At 39.1% G+C, this 19,704-nt stretch overlaps 1 long non-coding RNA gene across 2 annotated transcripts in view; it reads right to left on the reverse strand.

The window, feature by feature from the left end:
- Positions 1-19,704, reverse strand: part of LOC125463769 (uncharacterized) — a 66,722-nt gene that overhangs the window by 35,266 nt on the left and 11,752 nt on the right. Inside the window, exons 2-3 of one of the 2 annotated variants that reach the window (XR_007249900.2) lie at positions 12,271-12,500; positions 737-1,009 (exon numbers count right to left, since the gene is read on the reverse strand). This is a non-coding gene — a long non-coding RNA (uncharacterized LOC125463769). Of the gene's footprint in view, positions 1-736; positions 1,010-12,270; positions 12,501-19,704 lie in introns of those variants that run through there. The other variant, XR_007249901.1, reaches the window with a different exon arrangement.

Here is a 19,704-nt window from a genome sequence, read left to right on the forward strand (position 1 = left end):
GCCTGTTTTGAATTCTGAGTTAAAAATTAGACTTTAGGGGGTTAACTTTGGGGGGATTAACTTTGCAAGAGCAACATGAATTAAATATATATTGTTCAACTGTTCAATTATCAAAGTCCATGGAAAATTATTGTTCTGATTTCCAGAACTGTTTTTATACTTCACAATAGTTTATCTAGTCTTTGGGAATAGACTTGACTTCTCATTTTTACTGAGGAGGGAAAGAGACGATTCAAGGCTCAATTAATTTGACAATACTATGTATAAAGCATCTGCCAACTGGGACCTTACAATAATCTCTCTCAGCCCATTCGTACACAACAGGCATCAGAAGTATGCTTGGAAACAGCTTATAGTTGTTGTATCTGAAACTGTTTATTTAATTGGAAATTAACTTATTTTCAACCTCAAAGAAATGTTAACACAAAATCATAATTATAAGTTCTAAATGTGATACTTTGGAAAGTTTTCATGTAATAATAAACTCTTGAACAGTTAACTCTTTTAAGACATGAAAAGGAATCGGCAGATGACACTCTGTCAAAAAGAGCTCTAGCAAAATGCTAATCTCTATTTGATGTTCTTCTCATTTTAGTTAAAAGTAAAATGGTTGCTTTATTCTTCATCTCCTTGTTCTATAAACAAACACTTTGAAAAGGTATTTAAGCTTTTTGATTCATAATATTAAGTAGCAATTGTATTTGAAATACCAAATCAATTTCAGTTTTCCAAGCTTTTTCTCTAATCTACTTTAAGCTTGATCTTTTTCCTTTCATATATAAATATTTTTCTGCCGATAACAAGAATCCATAATTGTCTCTCGCTGAAGAACAGTTTTTGATACCTTAGGAATTCATCAATCCATTAATCTGTAGACTAGGATTGTCATTCAGATTTGATTTGCTGTATTAAGTCACAAATTATTTGATGTTTTCTCAAATTTTTTCCCAAATGAGAAATGTTGATGTTTCCTTGGTTTGGATGCTTTAACTTGAGGCAAAATGTCAACCTTTGCAAGAAATAACAGTAAAACTTAGTAAACATGTAGCTATTTTACACTGGATCATACATTTCCATCAATTCCATTTTTATTACATGCTTTAACTCCCAGTCTTTTCATATTATCATCCTCCTCTTCTTGATAAAGCCCTACTTAATTTTGCATTCTCTACTTCTGTAGCCTTCTGCAGTTCTAGAGTCTCGAACTTAACCAAACCATTCCTCTGCATTTTCTGCATACGCATTCTCCATAGTAATACCCAGAAATTCCCAGGCTGAACCTAATACTTCACCTTATTTTTCTCCTTTATGATTATCCTTAAAATCACATTATTTGCCCAGTATGCTGTCACCCAATAATCAACTTTTCTTTTGACTAGTTGTTTCTTTTCTTATGCCTCAGAAACAGCTTGTGATCTTTTCCCATGCTAAAGATGCGATATAATGGTGACATTGTTAGAAAGAAATTCTCTCATTGAATGGGAATGTTAAAATACTGAGGTCAACTGCTCATGAATTTTGTAATTCTCCAAACAGTTCCCTCCTTGTCCTATACTTTGAATTACTCACAATTATCTCCCGATAGAAACTGATTATTGCAGAAAATGGGTTATACATTTCTCCAGGAGTTAGTGTATAAATACATTCACAATGGAAGGCTCATGTGTAAATGTCAAAAAGATCCTAAATTGAAATCTGTATTGAACGAACAAGCTCTAAATATGGGAAAGCTAATGGGCTCCTCAATTCACTTCAGCATTCCTGGATTATCAGCAATCAGCCTAGGCTTTTGCTCCTGCTTGTTAATCAAAGTTACTTCTGCTGAAAGATGTGTGAATATGTTGATATAGATGAGAAAAAAAATCAGATGCACCTGTAATTTCTTTTGCAATTTGGTGGCGCACAATTTAGATGCTGATAAATGAAACTGCAACAAGACAGCAAAGCATTGCCTTTGATTATTAAATGGTATTCAACATAAGTTGTGAAGCATTAGTCACAATGTCATAGAATGAACTCCATGTATTTATACTATTGTGAAGGTACTCCTGTTATTAATATTTATGAGGAGTTCTCTTTAAGGTGTCTGTGAGAATTGATTAACTTGAAAAATGGGAGATACTTGGACTTGATTTTGTTTTGAAATGGTTATTAATAAGCCTGACTAGACTTTTATTTTCATAAACATTTACTGGAAGAGACAATGAAGCTAATAGCCAGGGCCTATTGGATAATGGGGGTCAATACAGTGTGGAGCTGGAAGAACAGGAATGTCAACTATCCTGCTCCTCTGATGCTGCCTGACCTGCTGCATTCCTCCACACTCTGTTGACACTGACTTCCAGCACTTGCAGTTCTTGCTATCTCCTGATGGATAATGGAACTGTTTGGACTTGTTTACAGAGAATTCATGCATCCGAGTTTATGGCTATCAGGAGTTTTGAGTTGCTTGGCTCTACTTAGAAAAGTAAGTCATGGTAAAGCCTGCATACCCCCCTAAAGAAACATCTATCTCACTCTTTCCCATGTTTTTGAGAAAACCCTGCTATCAGGTCTGTGCCATTAATTGGTTTACCAATCTGTACAAAATGTTTACACTAAGAGTTTTCTCCCCACTACTGCCTCGGGCATCCTGCTCTTCTCCCACTGCCGGCCATCTTGGGCAAAAGCAGGAAAAATGAAGCAATAATTTTTTTGAGAAGGTATTCTATATTCTCCATCTCCTGAACAAAGTACTTCTGAAAAAATCCACTGAGAATCACATGTGTTTGGTGACACCATCAATTTGTATCTTCACACCAGACTGAAAGCCAGCTGGAACATTTCACTGTCAATTTTTGAAGACAAAGAATAAAACATTTGGCCAAAGTTTGTTTTAAAAATATTAATAACCACAGAGGAAGTCTCTTTACTTTTTCTGTGTGTTAGGTTATTTAGAATATTTAATTTTTGTACTTTCATATTTCACACTGTTAATTAGCTTTGCATCTCTGTTGAGTAAATCTTGATTTACAATAAATACATAGAGTTATTGTTAATTTAGGAAATTTTTTGGACTCTGAAATGAATACAGATAATACATTTAATTGGCCATATTGTTAACTGGGTAAAACATTTAAAATGTATGTTGTGACCAGTTGAGTGGAAAAGGAGAAAGCCAACGCACTGCTGTAATCTTGATCTTAACACTAGGAATAGGCATCAAATACATAAACTTATAGTCATACAATTGGCAGCATTAGGAGGCGAGGCAAATTTGGCTGCATATCTGAAATAGGACTTTGGATGCTAAGATGTTTGGAAATAATCCTGTTCAAAGCAAAACAAATAGAGAATTTGAGATTACATATAAGCAAAGTGTGCAGTAATAGTAAGTGGCCAAAAAAGCAAGTGAATAATGGGGCTCTTGTTTTACACATCAGTGTCCATATTTTTTTTAAGCCAAGCATTGAATCAAATAAATGAATATGGAGTGGTTAAAATGAAAAGAGATCAGTGGGGTCAAGCAGATACAATTCCAAATTACCCCCTGGGTGCTAATTTGAGGAACCGTTTAAAGGCACATTAAAAGCAAAATGCTGAAGTGAGCATCAATAAACATCAGCTGCATGTTCCGAGAGGTTCAGTAATTGCTCTTTACAGTCACCATATCATGGTTTAAAAGTTGGTTTGTCAGGTCAATACAGTCATAAGTCATGACTTCAGACTGCTGACTTGATCCAGTTATTTAATTTCAAGAGCTTCCTATGATATATTGATTCAAATTAATACTTAAATATACAGGATTTGATGTGGTTTCTGTTCCTAGTGAATTCTAAGAATAACCAACAGTGGGGGGGGGGGGGGGGGGGGGGTGTGGATATAAGATTTATATCAGGACAATAGTTTGTTCTGTGAATTGCTGTCCTGTATTTAATTTATTAGTCTGACATGCTGTCATGCTGTATGAAATCCACAAAATCTGCCAAGGGTAATGTTTCCCAGCCGGGCGGACAATTACATTTTGGAGAGGACCATTACAGCAAGAATCTCTAAGCACTCCAAGTTCTGAATATCTTAAATCCAGTGAGCCCATGTAATTACACTGTTAGGAATGCATTGTGTTTCTTTATGCTTTAACTGGGTAGATAGGTGGAACATCTACCTCGTTAAACTAATGACCTGTTGTCCAAAGCCAGAAACAACTCCCATGTTTTTTGGAACAATTACAGTATTTCAAGGTTAGATCAGGGTTCCCATTTGAGCACCTCTGCACACTATCTACCACTGTTCAATTTCAAATTACAATCAGGTGTATTGATCATTGCACACACACACACACACTATTACCCTTAAACATTTCACACCTTCTGCACATTGAAGACTGATACCAGTGGCCTAGAGATTATGATAATGAACTCGAGCCTTAACGGTCTCAAGACCTGAACACGCTATAGGCAGTTATGAAATTGAGTTCAATATATCTGGTAATGACCATGAAAGCTGTTGGATTGTCATTAACAGCTAAATGGTCAACAAATGTCTTCAAGGAAATGAACCTGTCACTCATATCTGGATTGGCCTGGGTGTGTTTGATTCTTAAATACATTTGGGGCAACCAAGGTTAGGCAATAAACACTGCCCACATCTCACAAACAAATATAAAGAAGACTATAATACTTGTGAATCCGAACACGTTTTCTAAAATGTTCCAAATCATTTTCTACACCAAATGCTACTGTTATTTGTAAATTAATCCACTAACAGTCTGGGTTATTACTAAGTCACTGCGTTCTTTTCAAGAGAAAATTGAATAAGTATTTGAAACTGAGCAAGATAGTGAAATGTTCAAAGTGAACTGGTCTGTGAGCTTTGTTTGGGATAGCTCCTATCAAAGGATGAATGCTGAAAAACTGGGCCAAATGGCCTCCTGTTGTATTATAAATTTCTGCTGTTAGAAAGTGTCACCAAAGGTTTGAGGCTAGATTTTGCTATTCCTCAATTTCGAAATAGCATGTGTTCAATTAAAAATGGCAGGTTATCAACAGGCTAGGACATTTCTTAGCAATTTCATCCTTCAGCTAAAAGATACACCAGTTCCAGAATATTGCTGTGTTTTATTTCTATTTATACGTGGTCTTGGATACTCAAAGACTGTTGTCATTGAAAGCTTAAAAGTTGTGTTTTAATATATTTTGGTTTCAGATTCCACAACATCTTACTTATAGGAAATAACCAAAGAATGAGATACCCTGAAACAACTATTGTGTGTGGCACCAAGTATTCAAGAGCTGAAAATCTGGAACAGGTATCTCCATTCATTTCCACTTTGATCTGCCTTCTCTTTACTTAACCTCAACCTGACCTTTAGAATGTTAGGTCATGTAGGGGTTACTGACATAAGTATGCCCCGCTAACAGGAAATAAACCTCTGCCTGTCAGAGAGAATATTCTCATTCAATTTATAAAGGAATTTAGCATACATCAGCCAGACTGAAGTATGCTGCGGTACTTCTCAAACAACTCCTTGCTTTATGTGAAAAAAAGAGGTTGTAACCTTAAATATAAAAAAAAGCCTGTTGTACAAATACCATTGGTACATTGCTAGTCCATGGTCAGTTCTCTTGGAAAGCAATTAGCAAATATGTAGCTAAGCAACACCAACATGAAACAATTTCCAATACTCCATCACTCTTTGCCAGCGACATGACCTAAAAATTGACATGTCTTTATAATCAAATTTACATTAAAAAAAATCATCTTGTATTAAATTATATCATTGTCAGGCCATCTTCCCTTCAGGAGGCAGGAGGCGAGGGCACAGTAGCACCTTGAAATAAGTTAAATGAACACATTGCTTACAAATTTTTACTTTAAAGGAATTTGAGCAATGATCTATCCCCTTCAATGAACCTTTATTGCTCTTGGGACTTCAAGCTGATAAAGGAACCATTAGTACATGTGATTGCATTGGCTGCACTGAAAGCAGCCCGTATCATGACAGGGCTGGGTAAAGGATATGGAAGAAGGTGTTCAGGCCCTAAACTTATTCAACTTGATTTTGAGCCTTGAAGGCTGCAGGGTTGCCAAGTGGAAAATGAGATGCTATTCTCCCAGCTTGCACTGAGCCTTGCTGGAGCACTGCAGTAAGCCAGAGCCAAAAATGTTGGCCAGAGAACATGGTAGTGCATGGAAGTGGCGGGGAACCAGAAGCTCAGGGGTCATTTTTGCAGACAGAATGTAAATGATCCAGAAAATAGTTGCCCAGTTTACATTTTATCTCCGTAATGTAGAGGATACCACATTGTTGAACAGTGAAGTAAATGGGTTGGTGCCATACCTTCTGCAATTGCATGGGAAGGTGCTGTGGGGATGTGGGAGGTGTTCGGAGTGGAGGGATGTAAACCAAGGTGTCCCAGAGGGCACAGTCTCTGTGGAATGCTGACAAAATCAGGGACGGGAGTATGTGCCCGGTGAGAGCATCCTGCTAGAAGTGGCGGAAATGGTGGCTTATGATCCTTTGGATATGGATGCTGGTGGGAAGGTAGGAGAGGAACAGAGAGCCCCTAATGTCATTGTGGGGGGTAAGAGACAGCTAAGGACCCTGTCACCCAAAGTGGCAGGGAATCCACAGTTGAGGAAAAAGATGGAAATTTCTGAGACCTTCCACCCCCACCCTCCAACCATTTGAAGGTGGCATGATCAGAACAGGAATGGAAAAAAAAAACTGGGAGAATGGGGTGGACTCTTTACAACAACCAGGGTGGGAGGATGTTCAGTTAAGGTGACTGTAGGAGTTGGTAGGGTTTGAAATGTATATGGGTGGCCAGCATATCCCTAGAAATGGAAACAGAGATGTTGCGGTAATGAAAGGCATGAGCCGGTGATGGACCAGATGAAGGTGAGAGCCGGGTGGCATTTGGAAGCAAAATTGATAAATCTTTCCAATTCTGAACAAGAGGGGGAAGCAGTACTGATAAGTCATTGACATAATTAGATGAGGATTTTTGGAACAGGATCAAAGTAGGATTGGAACAAGGAATGTTCCATGTACGCCACAAAGAGACAGGAATAACTGGGCCCCACGTAGGTACCCACAGTCATAGCTTTGACCTAAAGAAATTGGGAGAAGTTAAGTGGTGAAGATGAACTCAGCTAGGTGGAGGAGGCTGGTGGTGGATGTGGAAAGTTCAGACCTTTGTTCCAGGAAGAAGCAGAAAGCCCTGAGATCATCCAGATGGGATATGCTTGTTTGAAGGGATTGCACATGCTTAATGAAAAGAAGGCAGCTGCTGCCCCCAAACTGAAAAGTCTGAAACTGATGGAAGCTGTCAGTAGAATCACAGATACAAAGTGGGAAGTGACGGGACATGAAGACAAAACGTCAGGTTGAGGTAAGAGATAAGTTCCATAGACAGGGGCAGACAACAACAATGGGTCTGCCTGGGCAGTCCTGTATATGAATTTTAGAGCTTGAGTTTCCTTTTATAAGAATTGCAATTCTCCGCTCATATTGTCTCTATGCCAATCTTTATTTTCTTTTTTACGTTCACTCCCCACTCATTGTATTTATTCTGGTCCTTGATGAAAAATTCAGTCATCATGTATTGTACAGCCTTTTACTTCAAATGCTGTCTCTTATCATCCAAGGAATTGTTCCTCTCCATTTCACTGCTGTGCGAATGCACTGTTAATTATCCAGTATCTGAAGTAACCCCTTAACGATCATCCAATGATGTATGAACAATTCTTACGGCTGTTGTGCCATTTTTCAAACCAACACACATTTGCAACATCAGACAGTTTTTAACACCGATGGGAACCCATGCTCTAGTAGACTTCTCCAACAGTACAGAGCTTCAAACAATTGATACACTAATCAGATTATGTTACAATCATTGCTGCCGACTACAGGAATGAACCATTTCAGGCATGGAAATTCGGACAATATAACAATGACACAGCACTTTGTGTAATCTCATTAAGCAATGGAGGAAGCCATTGTCATAACCAAATGGCCCAGATTACATCCCTTCTTCCCCATCACAGGGGAAAAGGTTTTACATAACAATCAGTTTAGGAGGCAGAGATACCTCATCCTGATGAAATATACTGTTTAATTGTAGGAATAACATACACACAGTGCCTGCCTAGGACAGATGTGCAGGATCAAACTGGGTGCTTAGCCCCAGTCATCTAGCAGAATGTCCTTAGATGTGATGGCAATATTGTTTTGATATTGATATTGTCTACTGGGACAAACTGTGCAACTCACACAGCTGTCATGAGGTTATTTTTTGCACTTTATAGATATTGGTAATCAACTTGTTCAGAAAGGTTATAACATACCTATTGAACAGGTAGGACTTGAACCAGACCACCTGGTTCAGAAGTAGGGCCATTGCTGCTATGCCAGAACAGTCCTTAGAATAAGACACTGAACAAAGAGACCTTGGTGTGCAGGTTCATATTTCCTTGAAAGTGGAGTTGCAGGTAGACAATGTAATGAAGAAGGTGTTCAGCACATTTGTTTTACTGGTCAGTGCACTGAGTATAGGAGTTGGGATGTCAAGTTGTGGCTGTGTAGGATATTGGTTAGGCCACTTTCGGAATACTGCATTCAATGCTGGTCTCCCTGCCAGAGGAAAGATATTGTTAAACTTGAAAAGGTTTAAGAAAGATTTACAAAGATGTTGCCAGGGTTGGAGGGTTTGAGCTGAATACAAAGAGGCTGAGTAGGCTGGGGCTGTTTTCCCTGCTGTGTCAGATGCTGAGGGGTAACCTTGGAGAGGTTTATAAAATCGTGAAGGACATGGATAGGGTGAATAGCCAATGTCTCAGGAGAGGGCATAGGTTTAAGGTGAGAGGGGAAACATTTGAAAGGGACCTAAGGGGCAGCTTTTTCATGCAGAGGGTGGTGCACGTATGGAATGAGCTGCCAGAGGAAATGGAGGAGGCAGGTACAATAACAACATTTAAAAAGGCATCTGGATGGGTACATGAATTGGAAAACTTTGGAGGGATGTGGGCCAAATGCTGGCAAATGGGACTAGATTAATTTAGAATATCTAGGTCAGTATGGATGTGTTGGACTGAAGGGTCTGTTTCCATACTCTATGACATCCAAAGTACTGCTCAAAACAACCCTGAGATTAAGTTTCATGGTCTATTAACAGAGCTAGCCATGCCTCTCTTTTACACTTTGTAAGATCGGCAACCAATTTGCATGAAAACCCATTTTCATCAGCTAAACATTTATTCTATTTTGCCTGGCTACATTCCCTCTCAGCTCAATGAAATGAAATTTCATAAAATCCAAAGTAGCTTTGTACATTGTTCCTTGCCCTTTTCTGTTTTGAATCTACACCTTATGATCTTAACCCAAGTGCTCCTCCACAGGCATTTTTAGTCCACTTCATCCTCAGCACTACATCCAACAACATCTCCTTCCTAGTTGGATGGAGAAAATACTGAATAAGAATACTCATCTGAACAGTTTTTAGAAGTTTGACCCTTTCTTACCCTTTAGTCTAACGTTTATTACAATCGCTACATCAATAATTGTTGAGCATGTCTCAGATTAGTCAGCAGATTGTCCATCTCTCTCTTGCTATTTGGAGACCTATTGAATACCTTCAGTTGTATAATAATACTCTTTTTGCTTCTCAATGCTAATCAAATAGATCCTGTCTTCGTACACTCAGGAAGGCTTTTGTTTTCAAAACTGTAATGCCTTCAACAATCAGCACTACAACTCAATTTCTATTTGTTATCTTTCTCTATTTTATCTGTACAGAAGTGGTGGCCTTATGGCATTATGGATAGACTATTTATCCAGAGACCCAGGTAATATTCCGAGGACATATGTTCAAATTCCGTTGCAGCAGATGATGGAATTTGAATGTAATAAAAATCTGGAATTAAGAGACTTTTGATGACTATATAAGCATTGTCAGAAAACAAAATCTCTGGGTCACTAATGTCCTTTAGGCAAGGAAACTGATGTCCTTACCTGGCTTGCCTTACTTGTGACTTCAGACCTACAATAATGCGTCACCTCTGAATGACCAACTCGACATTAACGCCGTCTGGGAATAGATCTTTAAAAATCTTTTGACTGTGAACATTAAAGATAAAATCCTCAACATTTTTAGCTACATTTCTGTTACACGTGAAAGGAAAGCAACATTTATCCTGTATGAGAGAGGAGCGCTGACTGGTGGCAAATGAGTTCTGATTGTTAGAAGCAGTGCTACAAAAAACCACCTTCTGCAAAATGTGTCTTTTCTGAGGAATAATTTGGTGTTGTTTCCCTTCTCTGGTGCTATCCAATACTTTTATGCAACTTACTTCTACTTTCTGCTTCCAAATGCTGATGTCCAACCCTCTGCCTGGTTAATTAAACACCTCCTCCATGCAATCCATAGTTTTGCTTGAGGACAAATATCACTGCTAATCTTTTGCCACATACTGGTATCAAAGCAAATTCAACAATAACTTTAAACAGGAAGTGGATATACGTAAGGAAAACATTTGGGGGGTTATGGAAAAAGACCAGGGGAATGCAACTGGTTAAATAGTTCTTTCAGTAAGTGAAACTACGAAATGGTCCCCTTTTACCTTGTAAGATTCTATGTTTTCCTGAAATGTCTATACCTGGGACTATTCACTTTTGTAGATGCTACTGCTCAGTTCCGATAGTTTCTACTTTAAATTCAGATTTGTGACATTTGCTGTTTTTCCATCAGGTCATTAATATTAATCTTGTTGGCTTCATAGATACACCAAATGTTTGAATGGCCCAATATTTGCATATCTACTGAAATTTGGCAGCATAATATTGGAAAATCGTATGTCAATGCAAAAGTGACTGGCATATAAATTGGTGTTATTTTATGATTAATCCACTATTAATCTAACAAAGAATCTGACAGACTTCATACGAAGGCTGAATTTTCCCATATTCTGGCAGTGTCAATTTCAGGGCATTTCATGGGGGATTTCCCTCCATGAGCTCTGCTTACATTTCTCACGTGATTCTGCATTGCTCACCTTATTAATCATCCCTTCTGCCACCACTCTGTCATAATCTTGTAGTTGGCAGTGGTGGAAGCGCTTCCCAGCACTGGGACCTATCACTGTTTATGTCACAAGAGTTATACGTAAAGGCAGGCATGCACCTGTTGAGAATGCCCTCCAGTATTTCCCCTTCAGTGAGTTGCTATACATTCACAAAGGCCACACTTGAGAGGGGCAAATTGGCACCCCCAGCTTGTCAAATGGGATTTGGAAATCTTGGCGGCTTCAGAGGAGGGCAGTGGTTGGGAGGTAGCCAACTAGGTCATCACAGAATCCATGAACAGGAGGACCATGTTTGTTGCAATGCTGCAACTAGGTTAGTGACATTGTACACTCTGCAAAGGTAAATGCTATTGTCTCTCTGCTACCTCTCACTCATTCTAACTTCTTTACTCCAACCACCTCCCAGCAAGGTTCATGAGCTACCACCATCACATGCAGCATCTTCCCACAGTGGCCCTCACCTAGCCCAACCGCTCAGATTGATAAACATTCCTGCTCTCGGTTTTTCCTACACAGTCACTCAGGTCACCTTTCCTTTACTTGCACTGACACTGCCAGCTGTGCCACCCACTTCTATCATATTCAATCCCTGCCTTTGTCTCAGGGGAGGAGAAAACAGCCTACAATAGGGCTGAAAGAACCAACGGTGGTGGCTAGACAATCGTTGAAATCGAAGAGGACCAGTAATGTTTCGATGATGAGACACCCAGAAACCAAGAAAAATTCATGGCTCTTTGTGCTACCACACCATTTATGGCAGCTTCCAGAGTACTTGGTGCAGATTTCTAAGATGTGGTACTCTGGACTTTGACTAAATGGAACCTTCTCCTGTAGATGGGATCAGCTGCACAATGATAAGCAGCGTCACTGCAAAGAATGCACAGTTTATAATGTCCTACACATGGTGGCAGGGGGATGTCAGCTATGTTGCCAAAGCCTACAGCCCAGTTGTAGCACTAATCGCTTCACAGGGAAATGAAATGATGTATCTGCCACAGACTGAATGGTAACTACCTTGATACATTGGTAGTTTGAGGATTGAGAAATGCCACAAATGTCCCCAGTGGATCTTTGGAAGCAGTCAGTCACAGGTGGCCACCTTGATGGCCATTCTCTCCCACACCTTCAAAGTGTAAAACCAACAGATGACAGTTCTGTAATGGTGTCCCAAACCATCCTCATTCAGTGGCAGATCTGAACTTCACTCACCTGGAGGAATCGACAGCAAGCTCTGTAAACTATTGTCCTCCAGAATCTCTTCCACATCATCAGGGAACCTTCCATTTAGACTTCTTCTTGTGGAAGCTGTTCATAAGCTGCAAGGTCCTGGGCTTCATGACATATTTATTCCTCAATTTCTGTGAGCCTTTGTTGAACTAAGGCCGTAACAATGATAACATCTATGGTAGCTGGATCCAAATGGGGCTGTTCCAGTGATCCTACGTGGGGAATATCAGAAACAAAACAGCTCCTTATTAATTCAAGCAGTAAAGAGTCACAGCACACACAATTGAGAGCTAATCATGGCCCTCAATGCTTTATTTATGGGTCATTCCTTCCCTAAACTCTATATTCAAAAGGCTGACCGTCTCTTTTCTAGTCCATTGCCTCCTCTCTTTAGATGTTTATGATATTGGGACTACTTTGCATGTCTGTCAAACTGCCTGAAAATACCAAGTTTTGACAAAATAATGAAAGCTATGCAGATGCTCTAGCTGTAGAAATCTTTGTTATTTATCATTTTAGGGGACAGTCAATAGTGTACAGCATGCGTGATGAACAGGAAACGTGACCCACAAGAACATGCATCACTCCAAAGACTTTGTTAGTGAGTTAACATTAAGCTAATCCCCAGTACTTTTTTTTTACTGTGACAAGCACAGCTAGCACTTCTAGTTGAACCTGAAGTTCTTCTTTGAAAAATGAAAATGTTGAATCCAATCATCTTTTAAAAAAATTAATGGGGACATTACTCAAATACAGGCTAACAGGAATCAACTGAGTGCAAGCTGTAATCTCTCAATACGTTGCTTACGTCATTGATGCACATTAAGAGGCTTGAATGAGATTTCTATATTTATCCAACTTAAACTTCTGCCTTTTACCCAGAACATCAGAACCCTTCTTATGTAAGCAAAAGCATTGAAAACTCTGTTTGAAAATGTCAGAACATGTAGGATTCGGTTTTGCATTACTCTTCCTTTATACAAAACTGAAATCAATCCACTTTCTGGCAGCTTTCCTACACATTTTAGATAATGTTGGCAGCAATCTGACCATCAGTCAAATCAGCGATCTGGTGCATTAGCGTAATAAATTTTTTCTCATTATTGCACATTTGAAAACACACCTCATTGGTGCAAAGCCTGTCATACAATTGGACAATTAGGTTTAGCATATGATAGCAATTAGGAATGGGCAATAAACACTGGCCTAGCTAGCAACACCCACATCTCACCAAAGACCAAAAAGCAAGACACTGAACCTACGTGATTTTTGCTGACATGAAAGGAACGTAATCAGCATTGCTTTAAAAATTTCTTTACTCCGCATTTTAGACTTTGGCAGCTTCTACCCCTCACGAATGTAAAATATAATTTCTAAAAATAATTAATTGTGTACATGCACACCTCATTCCCCAGGTGATATAGATATTTCCGACAGACTCTCTTACATGATTGCAAAGACCATAAAGAACCAATATAGGCACAAATAAATTGGTCAATCACCAAGGATTTACAAACCGTACAACTTAAAATGAGAAATTATCCTGGTTACAAAGTTTCACACTGAATACAACAAAATAGGTTTTTTGACTTTTAGAAAATACATTTCAATGAAGTAGACAATATGTAACTTTTGCAATTTCTAAAATATATTAGTGTGAAAAGAATTTCCTGGAACTTCAGAAGGAAAATGTTAGAATTAACTTCAAATAAATCTGCAAACACGGCAGGTTTTAAAATTTTAAAATTCAATGAATAATTAAAATCTATAACCCAGTTGTTTCTGAATAATAATTTTTTTGACAGTTGATAAAAGGATTAAAGTGCGCTTCCAGTAAGAAGCTGACTGTTCAGTATTTGCAGTCTGCACACATACATTTAAGAAGTGATTTGAAGTTATTCATGTTACCTGGAAGCATAATATTTCAACAATAATAGAATGAAGTATTAGCCATTATTCCACCAACTACATTCATTCAAATGTCATGGAGTTTCTTTTTCATAAATATGGTAAGTTACAAAGATAACTCTACAGATGGACTTGGCTAACAGGAAGAAAGGTAATTCTGAGGGACATAGATTTTGCTGGAATTACCAGCCTTATGTTGAAAATTTAAGATCTACTGAATACTTGTCATTAGACTAGCTGTTTCCTCCCTGAGTGAGCAGCACCAACATTGCTTGCTGAAAATGTTGTTCTGAAAATGCATCCTACATTTTAGACTTTAATGATATAATACTTAGCTTTATACAGCGTGGCTATAACCTGTTGTTAATATTCCATGAACAATTTTGTAAGGCATTAAATATTTATCCAACACTGAAGACTTGCTTAGGCAAATGCTAAATCTTTAGCATTGCTCATTCATGTCTCTGTACTGACACCTGGAATGCTTCTGCTGATTTATGGCAAGATTTATCAAGAGCCAACATGCAAACCTTCATGACATTTAGGATGGATGTGTTAAATGCAGGTGATGGTGAAATGATGTTTGGAGAAGTATCTGTCGGACACAATGCATAAGGCTGGGTGGGTGGTAACCATTTCAGCTTACAACAGTGTCAACAGGTAATGGCTGCAAAGGGTTACTAAAATGCATGCCAATAAATCATTCTTCACTCAAGTATTGAGACCTATAGACTTACCATTTTATAACACCTCATGTTTGTGATACAACTATCCCAAGTCATAGCTTTTGATTTGTTTCAAATGCCACACGGTAATGTTTTTTTCAGGTCTGTTTATAGACATAGAGAAATACCTTCCATTCTGTGCCTCTTTTCTGGATGTACATGGGAAACCCTATAGAAATGCATGTTATATTCTTGGACATTATGACAACAATATTATTGTCATTTGATCATTTTAACAGAAATGAATGGAAAGCAAATTATGTCAGATTTTCTACCAAGAGAGCTTGTTCCTTAGGCTTTACTGACAGATAGCTAGGCAATAACAATTCATCTGCAATGACACGCATTTTGTGTGCCTCGCATGGCTTAACAGACATTTAGCAAGTGAAGTAATAGCCAAAGACTTTAATCCTCATCTAGTGAAAAAAAATGTAGGAAGTTAAACAGACCAACATTGTACATCTTAAATCAGGATCAAGGCCATTTCTGGATTTTGAATAGCATGATATGAGAAACACAACATTTGTGTCTCATCCACCTCTGGGTTTTGAAGTTTGGGACAAAAGCAAACTTCCATTTAAGCTTCCAAAGTTGGATACATTGCCTACTTGCGTACAAGATGTTGACACTTATTTCAATTAATATTTCTTCCTTGTAATAATTTATTTAAACTCGGTGAATTGGGGTTTCAGCAGCTGCATATTAAGCATAAAGATTGGAGAACAACAACCAGAAGGCTTTCATTAGAAATGAAGCCCCTTTTGGGGGGTGCAGGGAGGGTGCAGTGAGTGGGTGGGGGTATAGAAACATAATAAAAATTACTTGCCCTCAGGTCTTCCGCCCTTTACTTATTTGGAAAATAAACTTGCAAAGATTTCTTCCACTCCAAAGGGTAATTGCAGATCAGCTGTTGATGCAGCTGGATTTAAGTGTCCCACTGGATCTGACACTGCTGGAACCTCTAAAACGTCATTGTTGGCTAACGCTAATATCCCCATTCTACAATTAAACCAATTCAGTCAAAAGTGATTTGATTTTTAAAGGCTGGCATTTTGGGTTTAAGCACAGCATCACTGATTATCAAGTCACTATATTCAGAAGCAGTTTAAAACCTTTTGTGAAAGATTCATCTGTGGAGGTGACAGTTATGTAGGAGAAATAGAACCAACCAACTTTCCAATGGATGCAACTGTGCTTAGCTTTCTCCCATTTTTCTGCCAGTTTTTCTTCCCTGCTTTTTCATGGCAGCAATTTTTTTTTGTAAACAGCGATTATCTGCTATCATATCCATGTGGCCTATTCTTATCTGCGAGTCTAAATTATGGTGGGGAGCAACCAAGTTAACAATGTTGTGACCCACTATCCATGTTGTCCAATTTCAACTGGCGTTGCTTGCTAATGCATAGGATGAGAATCCCTCTTGGATTTGCTTGTTAATACATCTGTATCACTCAGTCTTACTTCCAAAAAGCTGGATCAATACATAGCTGTGTTCAGATCTGGATTTTATGGACATGTTCGATTAGGCAAAACTACAAAACTAAGAATTATGAGTGATAAAATAGTCAAAGAATTGAGTTGATTATCTATTCCCAAATTCATTAACGGGATGAAGACATTGCTGGCTAGGCAGCATTTATAATCCATCCCTACTTGACTAGAGGGCAGTTCCAAATCAACCACAGTGCTGTGGCTCGAGAGTCACATGTAGGCCAGACCAGGTAAGGATGGCAGTATCCTTCCCTGAAGGACATTAGTGAAACAGGTGAGTTTTCCTAACAATGACAATGGATTCATGGTCATCACTAAATTCTTAATTCCAGATATTTTATTGAATTCAAATTCCACCTTCTGCCATGGTAGGAAAGACACACCTTTGTGACTTTCCATCTTGATACTTAAGTGAACAATCCTTGTGCCCTGTTTGCTGTGTTCCCATTTCTGAATCAAGCAGACCACACAAATTAAAGTGAACTCTCATTCTTCTGAAGCAGTACACAGGTTACTCTGCAGTAGTTGTAGTGGGGGTGTGCCAGAATTGAGATTTTGCACCTGGGTTTCTATATCAGCTTAATAGTGATCAATCATCGCTTATAGCAGCTTGCTGCATTGTCTGTGGAAATGCACATAAAAGAGATACTGTATCAGTCACATTAACTCAACTTCAGTCTGTGCCATGTTATTTAGATGGTTCATATCCAGCGTGACACCATTAGTTTTATTTACCATTTCAAGAACCAGGTGGGCTTCTTAAATATTACCTTCAGTTAAGGTGTTTCTAACTGAAAAGGCCTTGGGCTAAATAAATGGCTGGTAAACAATTTTATGTTGAATGAGAAATGACCAATTTTTCATCAATGCAATATCTCTTAAAGCTTCTAATGTTGAATAAACACAGTTTTCAAACACCTTTGCTAAAGTCATGTCTTCAGTGGTTCACAATTATGATAATAGATGCTACATATATCTGGATGAAAAGGAAATTAGCCATTGAGTCAAAGAAACAAAAAAAATGAGTTATAGGATGGAAACCTGCCAACACTCCTGTAAGACATTGCTGAATCAATTGGGAAAATCAGGGCGAGATTGACAAAAATAAGATTCTTGAGACTGAGGAAATGATTGAGATGTATAAAATTACAAGGGACAGATTTAAGAAGTAACCTTTCCCCTTGGGTGGAGTGATCAATGATCAGAAGCATAGATTTCAGGTAAGGGGCATGAGGTTCAGAGGGATTGTGAGGAAATATTTTTTCACCCAGAGGGTAGTGGGAATCTAGAACTCTCAGACTGCACAAAAGCACCGAGCTCGCTAACCTTGGACTGTAAGAATTTCTGCATTCAATCGAAATAAAAAGGTCCCTATGTCAAAGGATGCATTCTACGGCCCTCCTTGTCCCAGTGTACAATGCAAAGCTGTCACTTGACAGCCATCTGCCATCATCATAACCAAATCATAAAAGTCTGTGTCAGGTATTCAGGAGCTGCCCATGATGTCTTTATCCTTGATTACTCCCATGTCTCTGCTGCATTTCAAGGATCAGATGCCTTACAAGGATTGTTAATGGGAGATGAGTTTCTGCAGCTATGGCTGATGTCTCCATTACACAGCCCTCTCCAGAGGCTGATTGTAGGTTCAATGCTTCCATTCTCCCACCAGGGCCTTCACAGACCAGGTGGCAGGCCTGCTGATGCTGATGTTCCAACCCTTGGATCACTCTGGAGGGACCTTGCAGTACCCTCCATATAGGGTGTGCTACGTAATCCTAGCTTGCTGTGCTAGCCACAACTAGAACAGGTAAAGATGTGATGGAAACTGAAGAGCTGGGATAATGGTAGCTGCCTTCTGAGGGGGGCTATGAGGATATTGAGCAGGAGGAACATCACCTTCAGCATGATAGAATGCTGCAGTGTTGAGCCAACATCTCAGACAGGCCCTACTGACACCTAGTTCTGGAAGATGATAGCTGGATGTAGTAATCACTGATTGGCGGTACATTTGTTGATTCTCAAAAGGCAATTGGTTCCTCAGGGTTTGAGTAAAGATTTGTAGCTCGGGTGCTGATTGTAGATGTCGGGGTGCTCACTGAGCTGGGAGGATTGATAGCAGATGTTTCGTCACCTTATAAGTGACATCTTCAGTGCTGTGGAGCCTCCTGTGAATCGCTGTTATCTAGTGCTCGTTCAAATTTATAAGGTCTAGTTTTTCCTGCTTCTGGCTGTGCATTGCAATGGCAGGTATATCAGGTCTAATGCAATGTGTTTGTTGATGGAGTCTGCAGATAAATGCCAAGCATCCAAGAATTCGCTAGCTGTCCTCTCTTTGGCTTGCTCAATGATAGTAGTATTGTCCCAATTGAAAGTGTGGTTTTTCTCATCTGTGTGTATTGAAACCCTGCACATCTGGTCGTGTTGTTTCATTGCTAGCTGGTGTTTGCGGATGCGGGTTGCTAGTTGTCCGCCTGTTGGTCCCACATGGTGTTTTGTGTAGTATCTGCATGGTCTATTGTAAACTACACTCGTTCTGTCCGTGGTATCTCTTGAGTCTTTAACTCTGGTCAGTTGCTGTCTTAGTGTAGCTGCCAGTTTGTGTGCCGTCATGATTCCTAGTGGTTGGAGTAGTCTTGGCTGTCAGTTTTGAGCTGTTCTTTATATATTATTTTCCACCCTACCATATATAAGGAAGATGTCACCTAGTAAGGGGACGAAACATCTGCTGTCAAACCTCCCAGTTTGGCGAACACACCAACATCTGCAATTGGTCCCTCTTTGCTCCAGAAGCCAAGACGGTTTTTGTTTGATTTTTTTTAAAAATTCACTTTTGCTGTTGTTGAATGAAAGTGAATGGTTTCAATCATTTGACGGCTTTCCAGTATGTGACGAACCTATATTGAGCAATGAGAGGATTTGGGTACAACTGGGCATTGGGAGTAACACTCCTTTAGACAGGGTTTAAGTTAGGACTACACAAAAGGACACATAACCTGTGGTAACTTGGTTCTTAAATTGCAATATGTTCACAAATCTGCCCCTATATTTGTAACGATGTAAAAGCTGTCCCAACGCTGTGGTCTCAGAAGCATTTCTCCTTGCTTCCCCTCCCATTACAAACATTGTGAAGGGCAAATCGTGGCTGGCAGTACTTGCTAGAGTACATGGATGAGCTTTAAAAAATGGCAACAGAGCTGGAAATCCAGGGGGATGCTGGCAGTGGTGAGTACTTCTGCCTCTTGTGAGAGGGAAGACAAGAAGAACCAAGCACCATAAAGGTATAGTCATTGGT

This window comes from Stegostoma tigrinum, chromosome 22 (assembly GCF_030684315.1).
Source record: "Stegostoma tigrinum isolate sSteTig4 chromosome 22, sSteTig4.hap1, whole genome shotgun sequence".
NCBI classification, from domain to species: domain Eukaryota; kingdom Metazoa; phylum Chordata; class Chondrichthyes; order Orectolobiformes; family Stegostomatidae; genus Stegostoma; species Stegostoma tigrinum.